The sequence below is a fragment of the Balaenoptera acutorostrata genome, chromosome 9 (assembly GCF_949987535.1).
Source record: "Balaenoptera acutorostrata chromosome 9, mBalAcu1.1, whole genome shotgun sequence".
Classification (NCBI taxonomy): domain Eukaryota; kingdom Metazoa; phylum Chordata; class Mammalia; order Artiodactyla; family Balaenopteridae; genus Balaenoptera; species Balaenoptera acutorostrata.
In genome coordinates this window covers 23,873,259-23,896,153 of record NC_080072.1, presented here as the reverse complement: position 1 = coordinate 23,896,153, position 22,895 = coordinate 23,873,259, and the positions used below count along the sequence as shown (strand labels likewise).

Below are 22,895 nucleotides of genomic sequence, written 5' to 3'. Positions count from 1 at the left end.
TTATCCAAGAATTTGCAACCAGATGGTTCTTTGTACAAGGAAATTAGGCCTCAGTCATTGTATAATTAGAACTTTCTTTGGAGCTGTATCATTTGGTGAATATTTTTGCCATTAATTGGCTTATTCTTTTCCTGCTTGGTTTGCTTTTGGTTTTGTTTGACTATTTGTACAAAGTCTTGTCTTGTGTGTCTTTGTTTTGACCTGAATTGTCTTGTGTCTTTTGAATGCATAGAGAATGCTCCACGGGGAGCATAGGCTCCAATCCAATCCAAACCAGCCCCAAGGACTATAAGCTGGAGATCCAGATACCAACAAACGATTCATGTAAAAGCGATGGATCAAATTCTGCTCTCGGTCCCCTTCAAAATTGTATGAGGATACTCCTTGTCTTATCAATTTGTAAAAGAAGTCACTTTGTTCAGTCTATACCAAGGTCAATAATTGTTGGGTTATTGTTTATCTGACCCCTTCTTAGCCTTTGTTTGGTTGGGGAATCTGAAACACCATTCATAAGCACACAGACTTTTGACCAACTGTAGTGGTTGGTCTTTTTGTCATGGGTTTGGCTATGTCAAAGCCTCAACCTCCTCCTGGCAGAATTCCTGCTTCTCATACGAATTTGCATTTAACTGGGTAAGTGGCAAAATATTGTTTTTACTTGGTGTATTAGTTTACAAGGGCTGCCATAACAAAGTATCACAGGCTAGGTTGTTTAAACAACAGAGATTTATGATTTTCTCACAACTCTGGAAGCTTGAAGTCCAAGATCAATGTGTCAGCAAGATTGGTTTCTTCTAAGGCCCCTCTCCTTGGCTTGTAGATAGCTGTCTTCTCCCTAGGTCTTCACATGGTCTTCCCTCTGGGTCTGTGTTCTCATCTCTTCTTCTAAGGACACCAGTCACACTGGAGTAGGGCCCATCCTAATTATCTCACTTAAACTTATTCACCACTTTAAAGACCATATCTCCAAATACAATCACACTTTGAGGCAGTGGGGTTTAGGACTTCTACAGATGAATTTTAGGGGGACACAATTCAGCCTATAGCATGTGGAATAATTGATTGTTTGGAGGAGACATGTCAAAGTGAGGAAATTAATACATTTAACAATAGTTCTAGAAAATTATGAGAAATTATATTAAAAATTCAATAATCAGTAACTTTGTATGGGGACAGATGGTTACTAGACTTATTGTGGTGATCATTTCATAATGTACATATATATTATGCAGGATATCTGAAACTCACATAATATTGTACATCAACTATATTTCAATTTTAAAAATTCAATAGTCAGCTTCCTTGATTGATATTCTAAGGACTCAAAACAAAACACTGACTCCAAGAGAGTCCGTCTCCATAAGTTTCTATTTCAGTCCCATCCAAACTTTCAGGATTCTGTCCTTTTCGCACTGCTCTACTTTATTGTCACCACCCACTTAGGTCCCTCTCTTCCTTCTGCTCTTTCTCCCGACTTTCTAAGTGAATTTGTCTCAGGAAAGGCACAATAACATCACAAAATATCCCCTTAAAACTACTAGATGAGAAGGCATATCTATAGCACCTGAAATTTAACTACAGTCTAGTGCTAAATTGAGGGCTATAATTATAGAATTTTTGTAAACCTCAGGAAGGAAGAAATTTGCTGTAGAATTTAGGATTTTGCTAGACTGATTGTCCTGGGCTATCAGATTTTTACCAACCTAACTTTAGTTCACTTAATTGTTAGTCCCCCATGTGAGGGACAATGTTAAAAGCAGCAGCAGAGGAGAGAGAGAAACTAAATAACCCAGCTATGCCACAGTTTTTTCAATGGCCCTGAAAGGGCAAGAAAAATAAGAAAGTTACTAAAAATAAGGCCATTTCAGAAGCCTTTTCATTATAGGCAGTGGTATGCTGGTAAATATTTAACCACCAGCCCTCAACCTGAAAGGGGACCCATGAATTGTAGGGTTTGCAGATTTCCATGGTGTAAATGTACCCACGCTGGCCAATTCCAGGCTAACAACATGACATCATTGAATGCAGTATTGAGTAGAGAGGCTCTCAAGAGCCGGTGCAAGCTGGCTCCAGCACACACTGCTCCAGGCTAGCTTGGCTAGATTCAGATTCGCAAACAAAATAAGGAATCAACAGTGGCTTCAGGAAACTTCCAGTGATATTCTAGGGTAGACCTACAGCCAAAGTCAAGGGAATCTATTTTCGTTTTTAATGTCCTCTGACCTGAAATAAGAGAATCGGAAAACAATAAATTGGAATGAAAAGTTGCCAATTTAAACATTTCTCAACAGGAAGCCCTATAGAAATAAAAAAGTTAAAAATGGAAACAAACATCTGGCTTAAGCCACTGGTCCAGAGACCGGAAGGTGCTCTGTGCACTCAGAATGCAGAGCTTGTTGAAAGGATCACCTGCAGGTGTTGCAAACATCGGAAGGACTAATGCCTCACGATCTGTAGAAACTCAAGAGCAACTTTCCAAAATCTGTCCAGCGATGTCCCTCAGGCAGACATTAATACCCAACACTCCCTGCCCTTCCTTCCTCTAAACTCCATCTATAGCAGATAGCTGTTCTACCTGGGTACCTCTGGAGTCTTTTCATGTGGTTCAGTGAAGCTGACCTCAGCTCCATCCCCCTCTTCCTTCAGACTAGCAGGTGACTCAGAGGTGGCTGATCAGGAACTCTAGCCCATTGGTTCCATGATGGGCAAATGACCCAACCTGTGTCCTTGATCTCCAGAATTTTTAGGAAGGATGGTATCTCTTCAGTGGAGTTAAGCTGGCTGCCAAGCTAGAAAGCAGAATCCATTTCTCCTTATACCTGGGCTTGCCCTGGGGCAGCTCACCTGTTTTCGTGCCTCTGCTTCTGTTTCCCTGCAATTACTTTTCCCTTCTCCCTCTTCTCACAGCCTCATGGCTGCTACTTTGTCATGGCCACTGATGCTCCCTCATTCTTGCCTTTTGCCTTTGCTCTGTGCATCTCTCCCTTTCTCCCCATTCCACCCCATGATGCAGAGACCATGTCTGTTTTGTGTACTATTGTATACCCAGTGCCTGGAATACTTTTGATTAAGGAATGGTTTTTGCCTTTCTCTGAGTTTTCCATTCAGACTTGCCAAGACATGGCATCTGATGGGGCTGAGCCCCTTCATGCCTGTCTTTGGTCAGGCATCACCCCGGTCCAACCCATTATGGCCAATGTCTAGCAGGGCCACCTGCAGGTAATTAAAGGCATCCAGAAAGATGGAAGTATAACTTGTTCAGTGCAAACAAGCTATGATGGGCAGATTCTGGCTCGGCTCCTGCATCCTGGTATTCCTGCCCTTGTGTAATCCTCTCCCCTTGAGTGTTGGCTGGGCCTGGTGACTTGCTCCTAACCAAGAGAATACAGCAAAAGTGATGGAAGTCATTCCTATGATTAGGTTATCAAAGATTGCGACTTCTGTCTTGCTGATATTCTCACTCTGGTTCTTTGTTTATGCTTGCCCTGTTGGAGAGGACCATCTGTCAAGGGACCGTGGGTGACATTCAGCCAACAGCAGAAAACTGAATCCTACCAACGGTCACGTGAGCTGCGAAGTGTACCCATTCCAGCAAAGCCTTCAGATGAGACCAGAACCTCAGCTGACGCCTGGATTTCAGCCTTGTGAGAGACCCTGAGGCAGAGGACCCAGCTGAGCGGTTCCTGGATTCCTGACCTACACAAATTGTGAGATTATAAATGTTGTTTTAAAGTCACTAAGTTTGGGGATAACTCACTTATGCAGCATTAGATAACTATGCTTAAGCCAAATGATATCTGAATATCATTTCTACCATTATTTCTTTTTTTAAAATTTATTTATTTTTGGCTGTGGTGGGTCTTCGTTGCTGCGCACGGGCTTTCTCTAGTTGCGGCGAGCGGGGGCTACTCTTCGTTGCGGTGCGCGGGCTTCTCATTGTGGTGGCTTCTCTTGTTGCGGAGCACGGGCTCTAGAGGGCATGATCAGTAGTTGCTCTTTCTAGCGCATTAGCTGTGCCTGAGTGACCCTGTCACTCAGAGCTCAGGAGGCTTGACCCTAGAGCCCTGTGACCCTCAGCCAGAGCCAGGACACAGACTCACCCAGCCAGGGACGGGGCAGAGGCCAAGCCTCTTCCTATTCTTCCCCAGACCGGCTGTCTCCCTGGGGACAATAAACACCCAGCTGAGGCCTCAAACAGGAGACAAAGAAAGCATCCCTATTGAAAGAGTTCCTCTATGGCTTCCATCCAGTAGATTATCTCTCTCCTCAGAGAGTAGCCAGGAAACCAAAGACAAAAGAGTCATTGTTTCCATCCTCCACAGGCTGCTGGGTGAGTGGGTGACAGAGCAGGTTATTGCTGCCTCAGAACCTTTAGGGGGGCCCCTTCCCCACTGAAGGGGCCTCCCTTGGGCCTTTCTGACTTGAGAGCCCTTCCCTCTCTTTAGCTCCGTGTTGCAGGGCCAGTGGGCCTGGTGGGCCTGCAGAAGCTGTGACCACGTCATGCTCATCTGGTAGAGGAGGGTCCTGATGCGGGTTTCTGGCCAGCTCCGGTGGGCAGCTCTGAGAGGAGAGCGGTCAGTTTGAGAAGCACAGTCCTCGTGCAGGCTGCACGCCTGAGTGACTGAGGAAACGCTCCGGGGGCAGCTTGGAGTGGTGGGAAGAACAGAGGCACTGGGGCAGAGAAGCCTGGGACTGAATCCAGCCCAAGTCACCTGCAGAGTGACCTTGTGTAAATTACAGCCCCCCCCAGCCTCAGCATCCCCGTCTGTAATCATGGGGTCGTTTGTTCACAGTGTGTCAGCCCTTACCTAGAAAGGACTGGAACTAGGGTTCGAGGCGAGTGGGACACTTGCCTTGGGCACGAAATTTCAGAGGGTTCCATTTTGTTTATGGCTTCCTTTGCTGTGCAAAAGCTTTTGAGTTCAATTAGGTCCCATTTGTTTATTTTTGTTTTTATTTCTATTACTATAGGAGACGTCTCGGAAAAGACATTTCTGCGATTTATGTCCAATAGCGTTCTGCCTATGTTTTCCTCTAAGAGTTTTATAGTATCCAGTCTTACATTTGGGTCTTTAATCCATTTTGAGTTTATTTTTGTGTGTGGTGTTAGGGAGTCTTCTAATTTCATTTCTTTACATGTAGCTGTCCAGTTTTCCCAGCAAGACCCACAGAGTGGGAGAAAACATTTGCAAACGATACAACCAACAAGGGATTAGTCTCCAAAATTTATAAACAGCTCATGTGGCTCAATATCAAAAAAACAAACAACCCAATCAAAAAATGTGCAGAAGACCTAAATAGACATCTCTCCGAAGAAGACATACAGATGGCTAAGAGGCACATGAAAAGATGCTCAATGTCACTAATCATTAGAGAAATGCAAATCAAAACTACAATGAGATATCACCTCATACCTCTCAGAATGGCCGTCATCAAAAAATCTACAAACAATAAATGCTGGAGAGGGTGTGGAGAAAAGGGAACCCTCCTACACTGTGTGTGGGAATGTAAATTAGTACAGTCAATATGGAGAACAGTATGGAGATTCCTTAAGAAACTAAAAATAAAGCTATGATATGATCCAGCAATCCCACTCCTGGGCATATATCTGCAGAAAGACATGGTTCGAAAGGATACATGCACCCCAATGTTCATTGCAGCTCTATTTACAATAGCCAAGACATGGAAGCAGCCTAAATGTCCATCGACAGATGAATGGATAAAGAAGTTGTGGTACATATATACAATGGAATATTATTCAGCCATAAAAAGAATGAAATGATGCTATTTGCAGCAACATGGATAGACCTAGAGATTATCCTAAGTTGAAGTAAGTCAAGCAGAGAAAGACAAATATCATATGATATCGCTTATATGCAGAATCTAAAAAAAAAGGTACAAATGAACTTATTTACAAAATAGAAACAGACTCACAGACTCAGAGAATGAATTTATGGTTACCAGGAGGGAAGGGTCGGGGGGAGGGATAGACTGGGAGTTTGGGATTGACATGTACACACTGCTATATTTAAAATACTGTAGATAACCAACAAGGACCTACTGTAAAGCACAGGGAATGCTGCTCAGTATTCTGTAATAATCTAAAGGGGAAAAGAATTTGAAAAAGTATAGGTACATGTATATGTATAACAATCACTTTGCTGTACACCTGAAACTAACACAACATTGTTAATCAACTATGCTTCAATATAAAATTAAAAAATTTAAAAAGTTGCCAGAGAGCTCAGTAACCAACATAAATAATATTTTAATGCAATATTTTTTAAAAAAATCAAATTTAATGCAAAAAAGTCATGGGCAACAAAATATCACAATTTTAAACAAAGACGGGACCTGTGAACATTAGCAGCCTTTGTGAGATGCTCCCAGGAGGCTGGAGAGGTGGGTCGTAGCCACATGAAGAGCTCCTGTCGGCCAGCTCAGTCCTAAGTTCAAGTGCGCCATGCTGGCTTGCTCTGTCTAGTGCAGTGGTTAGACATACAGCAATGGGGGGATCCCACAGACCCGGGTCTGTGTCCTGTCTTTGCTGCTTACAGCTTTGAAGCCTTGGATAATGTTACTTCACCACTCTAAGCCTCAGTTTCCTGACATGTGAAACAGAATAATAACAGCACTATCTCCACCAAAGGGTGGTTGGAAAACAGGACGCCTGACGGTAAGTGCTCAGTCTTAGTGGTTGTCATTATGACATCATTTAACATACTTCAGAATCAACACGAAAAACTCCCTTGGCTGGGCAGAGGATAAAACACGCCGGCATTCTGTGGTTGCCTGTGCGCTGCCTTTGTGAGCCCTCCAGATAAGCTGCCTCTGCTGAGCTCTCTGGTTAATCAGATACACAGGTGGCCTGGGAGCTGCCTGACTGGAGCTGCCTTTACTGCCGCGTCCGCTGCCATCTGGATATCAGAGGGAGCGCAAGAAGGGGCCGGTTGCTGAGGCAGGAGCAGCTGGGGTGGATGGCCTGGAGAGTCCCGAGCTGCAATCTGCTTGCTGCACACTCTTTTGGAATGCATGATTTGGGGCAAGGATCAAAATAGCATCTCTGCGACACAGCCAGCCACCATCTGCCTTGGCATACAGGGAGCATGGGGCTTTGGCTCAGTTCTGACCAGTGAGGGTTCTAATGGCTGCATTGTCCAGTCTGGGGAGTGCTCAGGGTGCAGGTGACCCCAACAGGACAAAGGAGGGCATTTGCCATTTGGGGTGGATTTTTTCCTTCTGATGCTTCTGATGTCAGATGCTGGAAGAAGGGCTTTGAACAGGAGTTAGGAGCAGGTGACGGCATTACTTTGTTCATTTAATGAGCTGCAGGCACTATACTAGGCTCCAGGAGGACTCACTGCAAGGGAGGAGAAGCGGCAGACTCTCAGGGTACAGGGCTCTCAAACTTTCAGGTGTATCAGTATCAGTATCAGTGGAAGAATTCATTGAAAAATAGAGTTTGATTCAGTAGGTCTGGGGTACAGCCCCCAAATTTGCATTTCTAACAAGCTCCCAGGTAATACTGATGCTGCTGGTCTAGGTACCACTCTTTGAGAACCACTGATGTTAGTGGATATGGGATCTGGGATCAGGCTGCCTGGGTTTGAGTTGAAACCAACTCAACTACTTACTTGGCTGTGGGACCTTTGATGACTTAGTCTCTCTGAGAATCAGTTTCCTCATCAATAAAATAGGTTAAGTAGGGATGATCATGACAGTACTTATCTCATGGGTTTCTTGTGAGAACTAAAAAAGTTATGCATATAAAGCACTCAAAATAGTGTCCCACATAGAGGAATTACTTAATATGCATTAGCTATTATGATCTGTAACATTTAAACATTTTCCAATGAGAGTTATTACATGGGTGCTTTTATAAATAAAGGTGAGTAAGAAAATGTCCCTGTGTATTTATGCATATACAAAACATTTGCCTGTGATTTCGAGTGGTTCACAGACCCCCAAAATCTCATCCTTCTTAATGCCCCTTGTTTTGTAGAGTATAATAGCTACCATTTCGAGCCTCTACTATGTTGCATGAAGTGTGGCAGGTAATTTACATTCTAAGTTACTTCATTCAGTCCCCACAATCACTTCATAAGGCAATCATCATCATTCCTATTTTACAGACAAAATAATTGAGGCTCAGAAAATTGCCAAGAGAGATTTGCACCCAGATCCGTCAGACCCTACATCACACTGCCACTACTCACTTCCTTAGAGGTATTGTATCACCAGTTTATCCAGAGAAAGGTATTTAGCAATATCTAAGTGCTCAGTCCTGTAGGGGGGAAATAAATGTTGCTCTTGACCTCCAAGAAGTTACATCTAATGGAGGGATCAAGAGGAACATATAAATACTCAAACAGTACATAATTACAGGCCAAATCATGGGTGTGGCAGAGTTCATGTGGTTCGCCACATATTCCTTTGCTTTTCACATTTCCCAGCCTCCCTTGCAGTTATGTTAGTACCGTGTGACTGGCTTCTAGCCCATGAACGTGGGTGGGCATAATAGAAGTTATTTCCAGGCTTAGCCCTTATACATATGTCATGTGATCACTCCTTTCTTTCTCATACTTGCAGCAGTGATTTCAGAAGCCACGTGGTCCAGGTGGCATAGCGCAAGATGGAGGAGGACCACCCAACCAGTATCAGACTGAGATCGGAGGGAGAGATGAACTTCGGTGGGTTAAAGCCACGAGATTTCTAGTTACTGCAGTGTAATGCAGCCTCCCCTGACTAGCCAAATGGGATAACCATCATTATATACTGAAAAGTTCTGGGAAGATTAGTGAGTCATGAGATATTCAGGTGTTAAGTCAGCTAAAGGTCCCATTCTAGACCTAGTGAGTCAAAATATTTAAGGAAGAGCCCTGGGAGTCTTTATTTTTAATAAGGTGATATTGAGGAATGGCCAAGTTTGGGGATCCTGGCTTTGTAGTCTGCTCAACATCTCCCGGAAAATTTTACACAATAAAGACACCATCAGGTGACCATCTAGCAGGCAAACTGTGGGAGATGGGTGTGGGTGCCCAGGCTGAAGTCCTGCCTTTACCTCCTTCTAGCTGCGTAACTTCAGGTTATTTATTTATTTATTTAATTTTTTTGGAGTATAGTTGATTTACAATGTTGTGTTAGTTTCAGGTGTACAGCAAAGTGAATCTGTTATACATATACATATATCCACTCTTTGTTAGATTCTTTTCCTATATAGGTCATTACAGAGTATTGAGTAGAGTTCCTTGTGCTATACAGCAGGTTCCTATTAGTTATCTATTTTATATACAGTAGTGTGTATATGTCAATCCCAATCTTCCAGTTTATCCCTCTCCCCACTTACCCCCGATAACCATAAGTCTGTTTTCTACATCTGTAATTCTATTTCTGTTTTGTAGATAAGTTCATTTGTACCCTTTTTTTAGATTCCACATATAAGTGATATCATATATTTGTCTTTGTCTGGCTTACTTCACTCAGTATGACAATCTCTAGGTCCATGCATGTTGCTGCAAATGGCATTATTTTGTTCTTTTTTATGGCTGAGTAATATTCCATGGTATATATGTACCACATCTTCTTTACCTATTCATCTTTTGATGGACATTTAGGTTACTTCCATGTCCTGGCTATTGTAAATAGTGCTGCAATGAACATTGGGGTGAGGTACTTTAAGTATCTGTAGAGTTGCTGTGATGATTGAATGAGTTAATGTATTAGCTATCTATTGCTGCATAACAAATTATCCCAAAACTTAGTTGCATAAAACAAGAACTTTTTATTATCTCTTATAGTTTCCATGAGTCAGGAATTCAGGGGTGTTCCATCGGGCAGTTCCCACCCAAGGTATCTCATGAGGGTACACTCAGATGTTGGCCAATGCTGCATCATCTGAAGGCTCTAGGCTGGAGGATCCATTTCCAAGAGGGTGCACTCATGTGGCTGTTGTCCAGAAGCCTCAGCTCCTTTCCGCACAGTGATCCAAGACACCAAAGAGGAAGCTGTGATGCCTTCACACGCTGTCACTTCCATCATGTAAATTTCCTGGTCACACAGGTCAGCCCTGAATCAATGTAGGAGGGAACTCAACAAGGGTAAGAATATCAGGAGGCAAGGATCAGTGGGGGCCACATGCCAGGTGGGACAGCATCAAATGACGCCTGACATGTGATCAGCACTCAACAAATGTTAGCTATTTTTATTACTAATAGAATGATCAATAAGCTCTAGCTTGGAGCTCCAGCTCCTCCACCATCTTACTGTTCTTCACTCATTCCTCAGCGGCTCTCCTGCATGGAATCTACCTGAATACCCATCTGTGTGGCTGTGTGCTGGGCAGTGGGCTCCCACCTGGGTCCCTTGGTATCCGTGAGGTAGAAATACCGTCAGATGGGGACTTCCCTGGCGGTCCAGTGGTTAAGCCTTCACCTTCCAATGCAGAGGGTGAGGGTTTGATCCCTGGTTGGGAGCTAAAATTCCACATGCCTCGAGACCAAAAAACCAAAACATAAAACGGAAGCAATATTGCAACAAATTCAATAAAGACTTTTAAAAAATGGACTACATCCAAAAAAAAAAACAACTTAAAAAAAAAAAGAAATACTGTCAGAGACATGGAGAGATGCTGGGAGCCAGGGAGGAAGGGGCGATATATAGCGAATTCTTTTTTTTTTTTTTTTTTATAGCGAATTCTTAAATGGGGGTGTCACATTTAACATGGCTTGTTCATCTTGCTTAAGGGACCTGGTGGGTGCAAAGAGCAGAAGGTCTGGAATGAGGCTGCCTGGAGCAAATTCCGGTTCTCATCTTTACTGGCTGTGTGACCTTGGGTGAGTTGCTTAACTTTCCTGGATCCCAGTTTTCTCATCGGTTACAAATGGAAAGAGTAATAGTTCTTATTGCACAAGGTTGTTAGAATATTTAATGTGTGAATTCAACATTCTAAGCATCTAAAAGGCTCAGAAGAGTGTCTGGCTCATAGTAAATGCTCAAAAAGATGAGCTATTATTATTCTTCCTTCTCATATCCTCCAGGGATGGAGGTTAAGGACGAGATAAAGAAACAAGGAAATAAAGAGATGTGTGGCCCCTGACTCAACAATTCCAAGGCAGAGCTAGTGTTAAATGTCACTTTCCTTCCAGGACTTTTCCCCAGACTCTCTAGCTCGGTTGAGAGTGTGGTCACACAGGGGCAAGCTTGACAGAGACTGTGTCCGTGATGCTGTGAGTCCCTGAGCCAGGTGGGCACCCTCAGAGCCCCCTGGCATGCTCCTAGGCTGACTTTGTTCTCTCCCCCCAACCCCCATGCTGCTCTCCGTCTTTGTCTCCCTTCCCTAGTTGCTTTTGCTCAGTTCAGACAACTCAGGGGTTCCTGAGCGGATCTTGCCTTTCTTTGATGGGTGAGCGGCAAGGGAGGTGAGACCGGGGCTGAGGGGCCTGTTGTGGAGGCGGATGGAGTGAGGCGGGGAGAGGGAAGGTAGAGGAAATCAAAGGGCTCCACATCAAAGGCAAGAGGAACTGATCAGCGGAGGATTCTTCATCCTCTGAGCGCTCTAATTCGTGAGTCTTAGTCAAGTATCAGAAACTAAGGGGTTACTGGACCTCCTGCCTATGAAGGTGTTTGTTGAAAGGATTCAGGAATGTGACCAAGAAACAGCTCCCGTGGAACTCTGCAGAGAAGGGAGTTCAAGTTCTAGAAGGTGGGACACAGCAGTGAAAATGACAAAGGTTCAGGCTCTCCTGGAGGGTGGCTTCTGGGGGAGGAGACAGAACACCAAACAAGATCATTTCAGCAAGTGTGACACAGGATGGAGAGAACACTGCCTTGCGTTGGGCTGTCCAGGAGGCCTCTCAGAGCAGCTCATGTTTCAGCTGAGCCCTGAGCAGCCACGTATGGATCTAGGGGGAGAGCATTCCGGGGAGACGGAAGAGCTGGTGCAAAAATGCAGAAAAAGTCCAGCATGGTTGAGGAAGATCTGGGGGGTCAGCACGGCTGGAGCAGAGGGAACACAGCCCAGGGGGCCCTCCAGAGAGGAGGCTTGGCCCTCAAGGCTGGGGCAAGGTCTGCTGTTGTTGTGACAAGCCCCGAGCCCCATGGCAGGTTTCAGTGCAGGAATGATGACCCCTGATGGGTTTAAAGTGATGACTTGGCTACCAGGTAAAGAATGGACTTCAGGGGCAACAGTAGAAGCAGGGAGGCGGGTTAGGGGGACGCCTGGAGTCCCCTGTGAGAGGTGTTCTTCTCCCGAACTAGTGTCCACAGGGGGACTGAAGGGAGTGAGCAGCTTGGAGCCGTGTTGTGACTCTGGGACAGAGAACTTGCTGTGTGACTGGTGGGGGGTGAGGAGAAGGACGAGTCACTTAGGTTTTGAGGTTTGGGGCTGAGTCCAGGGGGCTGTCTGCCTGCACGGGGTCTGCCTCTGGGTCGTTCTGCACCCCTCATCCCCACCAAGCTAAGCAAGCAGTTGGAGTCCCAGAGCTACGGAGAAGGGAGCCTCTCTCTCCTTACGACGCCCAGGGGATGGACCTCAACGGTTCCTGGCCTAATGACGGCACAGGCAGGGCCCTGAGGAAAGGAAGGCTGGATGAGGCAGGTCCTGCAATGTCCAGAAAAGGGTTGGGGAGAGTCCCTGGCTACAGTCCCATCCCCAGCATCCTGGGACTCAGCGGCAGGGAGGATTGGGCAGCCAATGTCTGGCCTTCCTTATGGACGAGGGGCACTCTCATTAGTGCAGAGCTTGGAAGCAAGAAGCTTCGGGAGGTTAGAAAAGAGGAGTGCCTTGGATCAGGCCAGGACATGTGTGTCATGGGAACCAGAGTTCTGTGCCATGGTGGCCTCTGGGCCCTGACAGCCTCAGCCCTGGGGAGGGTTATCCAGGCGGCTTCAACTCCTGGTCTGGACGGAGCACAGAGATCCCGTGGGATCTTTTCACCTGCAGCAAAGTCCAGAGGGACCCGGTTCCCAGAGGATGCCTGAAGGAAGTGCGGGTCCCCTGGGAACATCTTCCTTGCCGACCTGTCCTCCCCACCCTCCACCAGTGGGCCGGGCTTGGCCTCCTGCAGGCGGAAGCAGCAAGGGGGCTGCTGAGGACCACATGGACGTACTGGGGAGCATCCCTGGGAACCACTGTGTTGGAGGAGAGGACGAGAAGAGGAAGGGTCTCGGTGACTGATGCTGACCACCTGAGACTCGGTTCTCCCTGGGGCAGCAGGCCCCCGACAGCCCTCCCCTCCAGACACGTGTCCATTCACTCACTCACTCAGGCAATGGTATTTGAGATGCCAGCTGGCAGGAGTGCTGGCGGCTACTGCAGGAGACATGGCGCCTATGTGACAGGAACCTCAGGTGGAGGCTTCCGAGAAACCCACAAAGGCACCTCAACGTAAAGCACCGGTTTAAAACCTCCCCCCCAGAGCCGAAGAACTTTCCCGCAAAGCCAGCACATCTCCCGCCCCTCCCACTTTCCCCCCATCCCCAACCTTCCCTCTGCTGCCTGGAATAACAGGGATTCCAGGAGCTAGCCCTTTTGATATTGGTCCCCAGCCCCAGCCCTGACGTTCTTCTTTGCTTCCATCCTCTCTTCCCAGCTGCTCCTAATGACACAGGTCCGTCTGACCCTCGGGTCCATCTGGGACAGGACAGGCAGCCTGGAGCTCAGAGCTTCAGATCACTGGCACCCTCACTCCCACCCCCCCAGGGGACATCTCCTTGATTTTGACTTCTATTGTCCCGGGATGATCCTTCTTCACACTGTAAATTCCTGCACCTTAATTTTTCCGGAAATGGAAAACCACTCGACTTGGGGCCAGAAGGCACTTAGCCTGTGACCTCCAGTGGGTTATTTCACAGCTCTGAGTCTGTTTCCTGACCTGAGGACGGCTTCGTGCACATGCCAGCCAGAGGCTTTATGTGGCAATGTCTGACGCCCAGCATTGAAGTGGGGTCACTCCGTCCTCTCGGTGGATCCATGGGTTGATGAGAAACACAAAACAGTTTCTGAGTTTGCTCTGGAGAAGCTCATGCTGCTCGGAAGGGCTGTCGTGGAAAAGCGCCTAGAAACCCCCAGTTCCTGCTCAAAATGCCACTCCCTCCCCCCACCCCGCTCCCACCGCAGACGCTGGACTTATACCCATGGTAAGGGCTGAGCCTGGAGGCCCACACCCAGAGCCGTACACTGGGCACGTAGGAAATGTTTTCTTCGGGGGCTGAGCTGGAGACTCAGAAACGCCGTCCTCAGTCCTGGCAGCTGCCTGATGCCGGGCTTGGAAGCTAGAGCAAGACACCTCGGCTCAGAGCCATTTTGCCAGCAGCCAACAGAGCTAAGTTTAATCTGCCAGATAAGTGTTTCAGGGTGGGGAGCAGAGCAGAGGCTGGGCCAGAAGGAGACCTGCACCAGGGGCCTGAGGCTCGGTCAAGGTCTCTATAACGGGGCAGAGGAGGTGGGGAAGCGGGCCAGAGAGCCCCTCCCTGCCCTCCAGAGAGGCTTCTCATTCATAGGGGCCATGACCCCTGGGGGCTTTTTTGCAGTGTTGCTGCATCTTAGTTATGACAGGAGTGGGACAGGCTCTCTGGTCCCCATGCACACGCTTTCACTCGTCACCCAGGACATACGACGTGCCGAGTACCGTGCTAAGCGCTGGGGCTGGAGTGGGAAGTAGTGGATGTGGTCCCTGCTCGCAGATCTGCTGACTTCCACGACTTGACACTTCTCTTGCTGCCTGGCCTGAGACAGCACCGGGGAGTCGGCCATCTGCATACCCCTTCCCAGCCACGCGAGACAGCCAGAGAGCGGTCTCTGCCGGTCTCAAGTTGTACCTTTGGTTTCTTGGTCCAGAGTTTAATCCTTATTATGGTTAAAAAAAGAAAAAATTAGACATCATAGAATTGAAGCACTGCCTAGGATCATGAAGATCATTTTCACCCCCAGGCCAGTGCTTTGCCTGCAACTTGGCACACCTCCTGGTTTAACCGTTTCCATCTTGATTCCCCATAGGCCTGACGAGGAAGCCAGGACAGGTGAGCTCAGGTGAGATGGTAAGGAAACTGTAACGGAGCCCAGGGAGTTTGGCACGTATACTGAGGGCAGTGGAGAAGCATTGACAGGCCAAAGTAGGGCAGTAACACGATGGATCTTTAATGTGTTTATTACATTCATTTAACAAATATTTATTGAGCGTATACCCTGTGCAGGCCTGTGCTGGGCTCTAGGGATATAGTGCTGAACGAGACAGACAAGCTTCTCACCCTCACAGTACTTTCTAGTGGGGAGAAAGACAATGACAAATTAAATAAGTATGCACCTAAATTCATTAAATAAATATGACTTTATATTGGGGAGTGGGAAGGAAATAAACAGGATTCTGGGATTGAGAATAAAAGGAGGAATCCTCTTTAGAGAGAGTAACCCGAGAAAGTCCCTCTAAGGAAGTGACTTTCTTGCTGAGCCCTAAAAGATGAGAAGGAGCCCGTCTTGTGAAAACCAGGGGAAAGAGTGTTCCACGCAGGGGTGGGGGTGGGGGAGCAGTATGTGCAAAGGTCCTGTGGCATGAAAGAGCTTCGAGGACCCCTGGAACTGATGGTTGGTGTGATGAAGAAAGTGACATGATATCAGAAGGCAAACTGACAGATGTCACCATGCTTAGGAGCTACTGAGAAATGACGGTACCGTGAATGCAGAGATGAAGAGATATAGATCAATGGGAATACGTTTCAGAGGTAGAACCAACAGGACTTGTGAGTGGGTTGAATGGGGGAAGAGGGAGGAGACAGTGATGTCCCCCACATTTCTGGTTGGAGCTGGTATTTGCTGAGATGGAGAAGCCTGGGAAAACGGGGATCCGGTTTGGAGGGTAAAACAAGATCAGATTTACTTTCTGGAATGCATTGTGAAGGCCGGATTAGGGGAAGACAACAAGCCCAGGGCGGGGAGCCCAGTTCAAGGCTGATGACGCGGGGAGCTAGGGCGGTAGCCATGGGGATGGTGGGAAAACCCACGTCCCTGCTGAACAAGCCGACAAAGGGAAGAGCGCTCCGCTTCCCCAAATGCTCTGGGTTTCTGTCTGCCAGGTGGCTGAGCGGGCCGAACAGAGGGAGGAGTTCCTTTTGGAGAACATTGAAGTGAAACTACCGTATGGAGAGGAGGGAAGGCCAGTGATGTGGAAAATGGGGTCACGAGAGAGACCAGGAAGAGGCTGCGGCAACGCGACATCTTCCGCGGCCGGCTGTGCGCCATGGAAGGGGGAGCGCGGGACATGCGGCCTCTGTGCAGGGACAAGGCCGTGCCGAAACAGATGGCCGGGCAGCCACACCCAGGCCCCTGGCTGACCAAGGGGTTCACGGGGGAAAAGGAGGGTGAACCTTCCTGTGAGGTTCAGGACGGAGCATTGAGAGAGGCCACGGGCAGAGCAGGCCCAGGCTGCACGGCTGAAACCAGCTCTCTTCTCCTTGGCCTCGCTGCCCTCCAGCACTGCCTCTTCCGGCCTTGAAGGGCAGCCAAGGCAGCAGGGAGGGGGGCTGGCCCGGCAGGTGGGGGAGAAGGAGGTATAGCCCCTTACAGGCAAAAAGTAGTGGCTGTAGGACACAGGAAGTGTCAGTCAGTCGACCCTGGACCCTGTCATGCATGCATTCATTCATTCAGTCGTCCATTCATGCCTGCACGCATTCAACAAACACTGACTGAGCACCTCTGATGACAGGCAGTGTCCCAGGTGCTGGGCAACCAGTCTCTGCCCTTGAGAAAAGACAGAACAAGGCCTGGACAATGCTGGCCACCAAGGCCTCTCGTGTCTTTCTTCCTCACCCTGTCCCCACTTCCCTTCCTGGTGCCCAGAGTTGTCCGGAATCATCACCCAGCGCCCACTCCCTTCAGCCCCCGGACCTCACGCTGTTTCTTCTGATTGAAGTCCATTTCCTTAGTCTTGTTTCATGAGCCTGAACTGTGGGGAGGAATCAGATGGTAAAGAACACCGAATGACATTTTTCTGCGTTTGGCCTTTATGCCAAGAGTACAGAGAGCACTGCAGTATTTTAAGTGAGGGACGGCGTTCGATTTCCATTTAGAAGACACCTGCGGCAAGGAGGCGGCAAGCTGGGAGGCCAGGAGAGGAGGACGGGGAGGCTGGAGGCGGGCAAGCATTAGGAGGCCCCTGGTCACACCCACCCGCTCTCAGGAGAGGACGGAGGCGTCTTCCAGCCTGCGGAAGGCCCTGCCCCAGCAGAGGCATCTGAACGTGTTGGAAGTTTAACCATCATTGACTGGGCAGCTTCCATTTCTCAGACACCTTCATGTATAATGAATCCCCTCCAAGCTGCCTTGTCAGGAAAAATTAAACTTAATCTCTCCTTTTTGGAGATGAAGAAACTGAGACTTGACTCCAAGCAGACCTGAATTTGAATCCCGGCTCCACCACCTACCCACGGATTTAGCTAGAAAGCTACGCAGTACAAGGCCTTGTGGGCGTTGCCACTAACAAAACCTTATTGGGAAGAGTAGTATCTTCCAGCCCCAGGGCTGGGATTTCTGGCACCCACCGGCCTGCGGTGGAAGCTGGAAGCCACGAGAAGGCAGTGGGTGCTTCGGACCTGGGCCCTGGGAACAGTCTTGAATGGGCTCCGCAGGCGGGCCCGCCCTGCGGCCATCTCCCTCCTTCTCTCTCATTTGTTGTTCTGGGCCTGAGGGGGAGTATTCTGTAGGGGAGGGGGCCTGGGCCTGGGGGCTTCCTGTGCAGGAAGCTTCTCCCCTCGCCGGGGTTCTAGGAGAGGCCTGCCCACTACCCCACCTTCCCCATTCTTTCCCGGTCTTTGTTTCCTGTGTTAGCGCGGGTGGGGCGATAAGGAGGGCAACTGCGCCATCTGCTGGGCATATTGGGGAAGCTCCAGCTGCGCGCAGGTGAGGCGTGGGCGGAAACTTCCCTGCGGTTTGTCTTTTGGGCCTAAGAAGAATCTTGGGTCAACAAAGGGGGGATAACAAGTGACAAGCGAGCTCTTCCATAGGAGTAACCCTGGGAACAGAACCCCATTTCAGCTGATGGCGGGAAACTCAGTGCCAATAGGAGCTGCCTATTACCTGTGCACTTAGGTGATGGGGATACAGTATGAACAGTGCGGGGGGAGGGGGTGCGGGGGGGGCGGGGTCAGAGGCAAATACCTAGACGGTTAAGATGCAGTGCGGTAAGACCAATGATGGGGGAAATACAGGCAGAGAAGACAGGTGGTTAAGTTGACTAGCTAGGGCCCCGTTAGGCCCTGCTCCTGAAGCCAGAGGGATGAATAGGAGCTAAGCCGGGATAAAGGAGGACATTCTGGAGAGAGGGCACAGCAAGGCCTTGATGTTTGTGCTGCCATCCTGCTCAGGCCCAGGGCTAGTCTCTCCTTTTCTGCCCCCTCCAGCCGCTGGGGAGAACTCAGCACCTTCCCTTGGCAACGCCGGTCCCTGAACTCTGTAATAGTGACAGGAGCTCAGAGCTCTGCCCTCCACTCTCACCCCGCCTGCGGACTCCCTCCCACCCTCCCGCCAGGGCTCCAATCCCTTCCTCTCCCTACGCAAGCAAGCCGAACTAGCCTGATTGGGAGACTGCTCTACGGCCCCCCCACACGCACAGATCTGAAGTCAGCCAAGGCCAGAAAGCGTGGTGGCAACAGGGGAGAATGGTCCCAGTTGGTGAGTTTGGGCCCAGCTGCCACAGGTCCCTCTGCAGGGACTTGGGTGAACTGAGCTGGGGTGAAAGGGGGCACTGCTGAGGTAGGTTTAGGAAGAGCAGTTCAAATCAACGTTAATTACGCGAGTCTGCCATTCTGATCAATGCGATATAATTCAACCGTCATTTACTAATAACAGGTCAAATCCTGTGTGAGTCTGTGGAAGAAGGTGGGACACAAATGAACATTTCCTGGGGCGTCTCCTGCCTGGAGCAGGAGCTTTATCAGAGTTCCTGAAATCCTAACCAGAGGCCATCTCCTGAGCTGTGGATCCAGTGTACATTTATACTGACCCCAGAGCCCTCCGATATCCCATAGCCTCTCTCAATTCATTTATGATTTAACCTGTTGGGACAGGATTGTGTTTCACTGTGTGGTATGTGTCTAAGGTCACATGGCTAATGCAACACTGAAACCGATAGCCAAGAGAGTCCCATTCTTCAGCCTAGGGGTCTGCTTTGTAGTTTACTATAAATCTATGAGATGCATTACCTAAGTAGTTATCTTATCTCCACTTACAGATGGGGTGGAAAAGCCCATCAGAGTCTTTCCCAAGAGCCCAGGGCTAGTAGAAGCTCAGCTCCCCAGAGCTCTTGACATTCCCTCAAATGAAGAATGGCTCTCTCCCCTCAGAGATTAGGGTCCTCTGGTACCAACCAGGAAATGCTACTGAGAAATCTTTTTTCTTTCTTAAAGTAGTTGTAAAAAGGACAACTAAACCACAGAAATGTGAGCACTAAAGACAGAAAGAAGTTGTACAAAAGTCAGCATCATGCGGGTGAAAGAATGTTTAAGAATGATCAGTATTTAGAAGTCAGTGGGTACAGGTTCAAAATAGTTCTTGTAAATGCCCAACCACTGGAAAACTTTCAAAATGCCAGGTAGCCAATGGTTTCTAGATGAAAATATTTTTAAAATGTAATAAAAACCCTCTCTCACTTCTGATAACATCTCACTTTACTGAACAAAATAACGAAAAGCCCTCTGTACCACACTGGACTCACTTCCTGGATATCTGTAAATACCAGAGCACAGAGCTTGACTAACAACCATTAGACATGGCGCCCACCGTGTGTGTTTAGAAAACCGGCGTGTGTGGCAAAGACCCAAATGTCTGGTCCTCAGGTCACTGCCTTTGGACCTGAAAATCACCAGAAGCAGGAAGTAGGAAGGCAGGACTGATGAGGGAGGGAGCTGAATGTCACTAGATTAAGGGTAAAGTTCTGCTATTTGTGAAGAACCCAAGTTTTCTTTTTCCAAGATCAAGGCAGGAATGGAGAGAGCACAAGCCTTTGAGTTGAAAGACCCAGACTGGAGTTCTAACTCAGCCCTGGCCCTGTCCTCAGAAGGAGCTGACACCTCAGGAAAATGCACAGATCCTCAGGGAACGACACGCCACTGACTTCAGGAGGGTAAGGTGAACAGGCGGTAAGATATTTGGGAAAATGTTTCACACCTTTCTAGTGCCACACAGGTGATGAGGTTTATCGTGAGAAAAGGTGACGAGATGGCGTGTGTGTTGTTACTCACAATTCTTTTGTTTATAAGTACAGATGAGTTTAGGCAAAAAGAAGCCTTCGGTTCAGATGTCAGGGGACAGTAGTTGTAAGAGCTGATCGTAAACATCCCATTTCTCTTCCTTCATGGTACATGGAAGGACTGACGTTCTCTGCCCTCTTTAAAGCCAGGTGTGACCACGTGACTGGCCTGTCCCTTCTGGGCAGAACTTCAAGTGCAAGCCTGTGATCCGCCATATTCCCTCATCCTGCCTCGGTGACAGGGGAGGCGTGTGTTGAGATGAAGCTTCCCTGTCCTTGGTCCCTTAGTAAGTATGGTGAGCAGAGCACTTGCCCTTTGTCCCCAACCTGCACTGACTGTTGTAGCAAAAATACACTTTTGTTGTGTAAAAGCCACTGCAATCTTGGGATTGTTTGTTACTATAGCATAACCTTGCATTGACTACATTTTCTTATTTTCTGTATTCTTGATACTTAGGCATTTGGGGCCTTGACCCTGAAGAGACTGACCTCCTAGGGCTAGCGAATTCCTAGAGATAGCAAACAGCTCCTGTGAGAACGCGCCTTTGATACACAAACCAACCAATCTACAGCCACAGCCCCAACTATGTCTTCTATCAAACTCACACCCAAGCCAGTGTTTTCCCTGCCCTGAATCACCCCAGGACCAGGTACTGGACAGCTAGGGGCCACACCTGTAGCCCAGACCTGCCAGAATTATCCAAACTAGTCAACCCTATGCTTACTCAGTGTACCCACTCTGCCTCGCCCATTCCTTCCTGCGAAAACCCCAATAAAGGCTCTGGGCCATGCTATTCCCTGGCCCTCTGTGCCTCCCGACCAACCCCGGTCCCTCTCCATGTGGCACTGCAAGATGTTCCGTGCCTCCTGCTTCTACGGATATGTGAGTAGAAACTTCTTTATGATCATCATTTTTGTGCCTGCATGTCTTACCATTCCTGATAAAAATAAGTCCCACTCCATTTTAACTCAAACCTGATCCATCCTGATGGATACACTAGGAGGAAGATTGGGACTGGCATCAGCCACACCGGATTTTCTTACCCTCCTCCCCACCTCTGGGTTCTGCTTCGCTCCGGGCTAGCCTCTCCTACTGCAGGTGGGCTTTTGTGTGAGGAAGGTGGGCCCGAGCATCCCCGGCTTCACTACCAGAGCCGAGAGGCAGGAGGCTGTCTTCGCTGCTGATTCCAGCAGAACAGGCATAGGGAAAGATCAGTCTGGCCCAGTTTGAGTCAGGTGCAATCATGGGACAATCTCTGCAGGGCACGGCCGTCGGTCAGGACTGAGCCATCCACTCACCCCTGTGCCTGGGTGGGCGGACAGTGCTGGAAGCCAAGGGGAGCCACCACCGAGACCTATCATCGCCCTTCCGTGAATGGAGTCTGGACACCCAAACCCTGCCTCGCCCTAAGGGAAGAAGTTTGCAGGCAGCTGCTCATCGCACAAAGTACTACTGGGAAACCAGACAAGCACGGAACGAAGGAACTTCATTTGAGGTAGAAGCTCAGAGGTTTTTTCTGAGATAGGGTCAAGCCAACCCATTAACATGGTATCTACACACCATCCATCCTCGCCAATAGTAGGAAAACCACCCACTTAAACGAGCGCGTGAGGTGAAGGGTAGCAAACGTTTTATCAGTGTTATTTCTTGAATGCCCTCTATGTGTCATGCATCCAGATGATTCTGTTCAGGTGGATCTGGCTAAAGGAATGTTCAACTGTCCAGACACCCATGCCAGGCTTCCTGCTTCTAGTCAGTTTCGTATGGAATCCCATGGGAAGCCCAGCGAATGGGCTTTTGGAGATCTCCGTCTGTGGGTCACAGAGAGTGGAAGGAAAAGAGAGGGGCATGAATTCATGACAAGGCTAAACTCAACCTGAGGGTGAGACCAGGGGCCCTTGACCTGGAGATAGTGGGCAGGTCTCCAGGGTCCATGAATGCTTGTCCTTGAATGTGAAAAATCGAGTGTTCATCTCCTACAGAAGGGATCCATGGCTTCCATCAGATTCTCAATGGTTATGGCTCCAAACAGGTAAAGAACTGCCATTTTGACAGTAGGTAGCTCAGCTTCCAGGAGATGGCAGACAGAGAGGAGCTTGGGGTTTTTTTCTTGACTTCCCTAGCGTTTCACTGGGGGGATGGGGGTGGGGGGGGAGAAATAAGACTTCTCATCTCTACTTCAGTTCCAGTATTTTCCAAATGGAGCTAAAATCACAGAATGTCAAGTCCCTTGCACAGTCCTGTGTGGTAGAGAAATCTGGGCCCAAGTCCTGATGAGGCCATTTACTAGCAGGGACTTCACCTCGATGAGCTGATTCCCTCGTTGATAAAGGGAGGATAATAACATTCACAGTCACACCAACCCCTTTACAGTAGATGAAGCACTGAATGCAGAGAGCTTTCTACTTTCCTTCCCATTAGTAACCAAGGCCAGCATTATCCAGTCCTTCCTATTTGCCGTAACAGTGCTAAGTGCTTTTAGGTACATTTTATCACTTAATCTTCACAAAAGCGCTGTAGAGTAGGTATGATTATTATTCCCATTTAATTAAAACAAAACAAACCAAACCCAACCTTGGGGTGGGCAGGAACTGAGCTCAAGAGCCTCCCCTTAACCCGAAGTCCTGCCTCCCCCACCCCCCCTCCCACCCCGTCCA

At 48.3% G+C, this 22,895-nt stretch overlaps 1 long non-coding RNA gene across 2 annotated transcripts; it reads left to right on the top strand.

Moving 5' to 3' along the window:
• On the top strand, positions 1-22,005 carry LOC103017738 (uncharacterized). Of its 2 annotated transcripts, none has more exons than XR_450907.2 (7): positions 1-3,707; positions 8,590-8,690; positions 9,798-10,059; positions 10,743-10,832; positions 19,961-20,111; positions 20,384-20,524; positions 20,695-22,005. It is a non-coding gene; the product is annotated as an uncharacterized LOC103017738 (long non-coding RNA). The 2 variants fall into 2 exon arrangements; XR_003623319.2 differs by lacking the exon at positions 1-3,707 and adding an exon at positions 7,785-8,226.
• Positions 22,006-22,895: the final 890 nt, after the last annotated feature.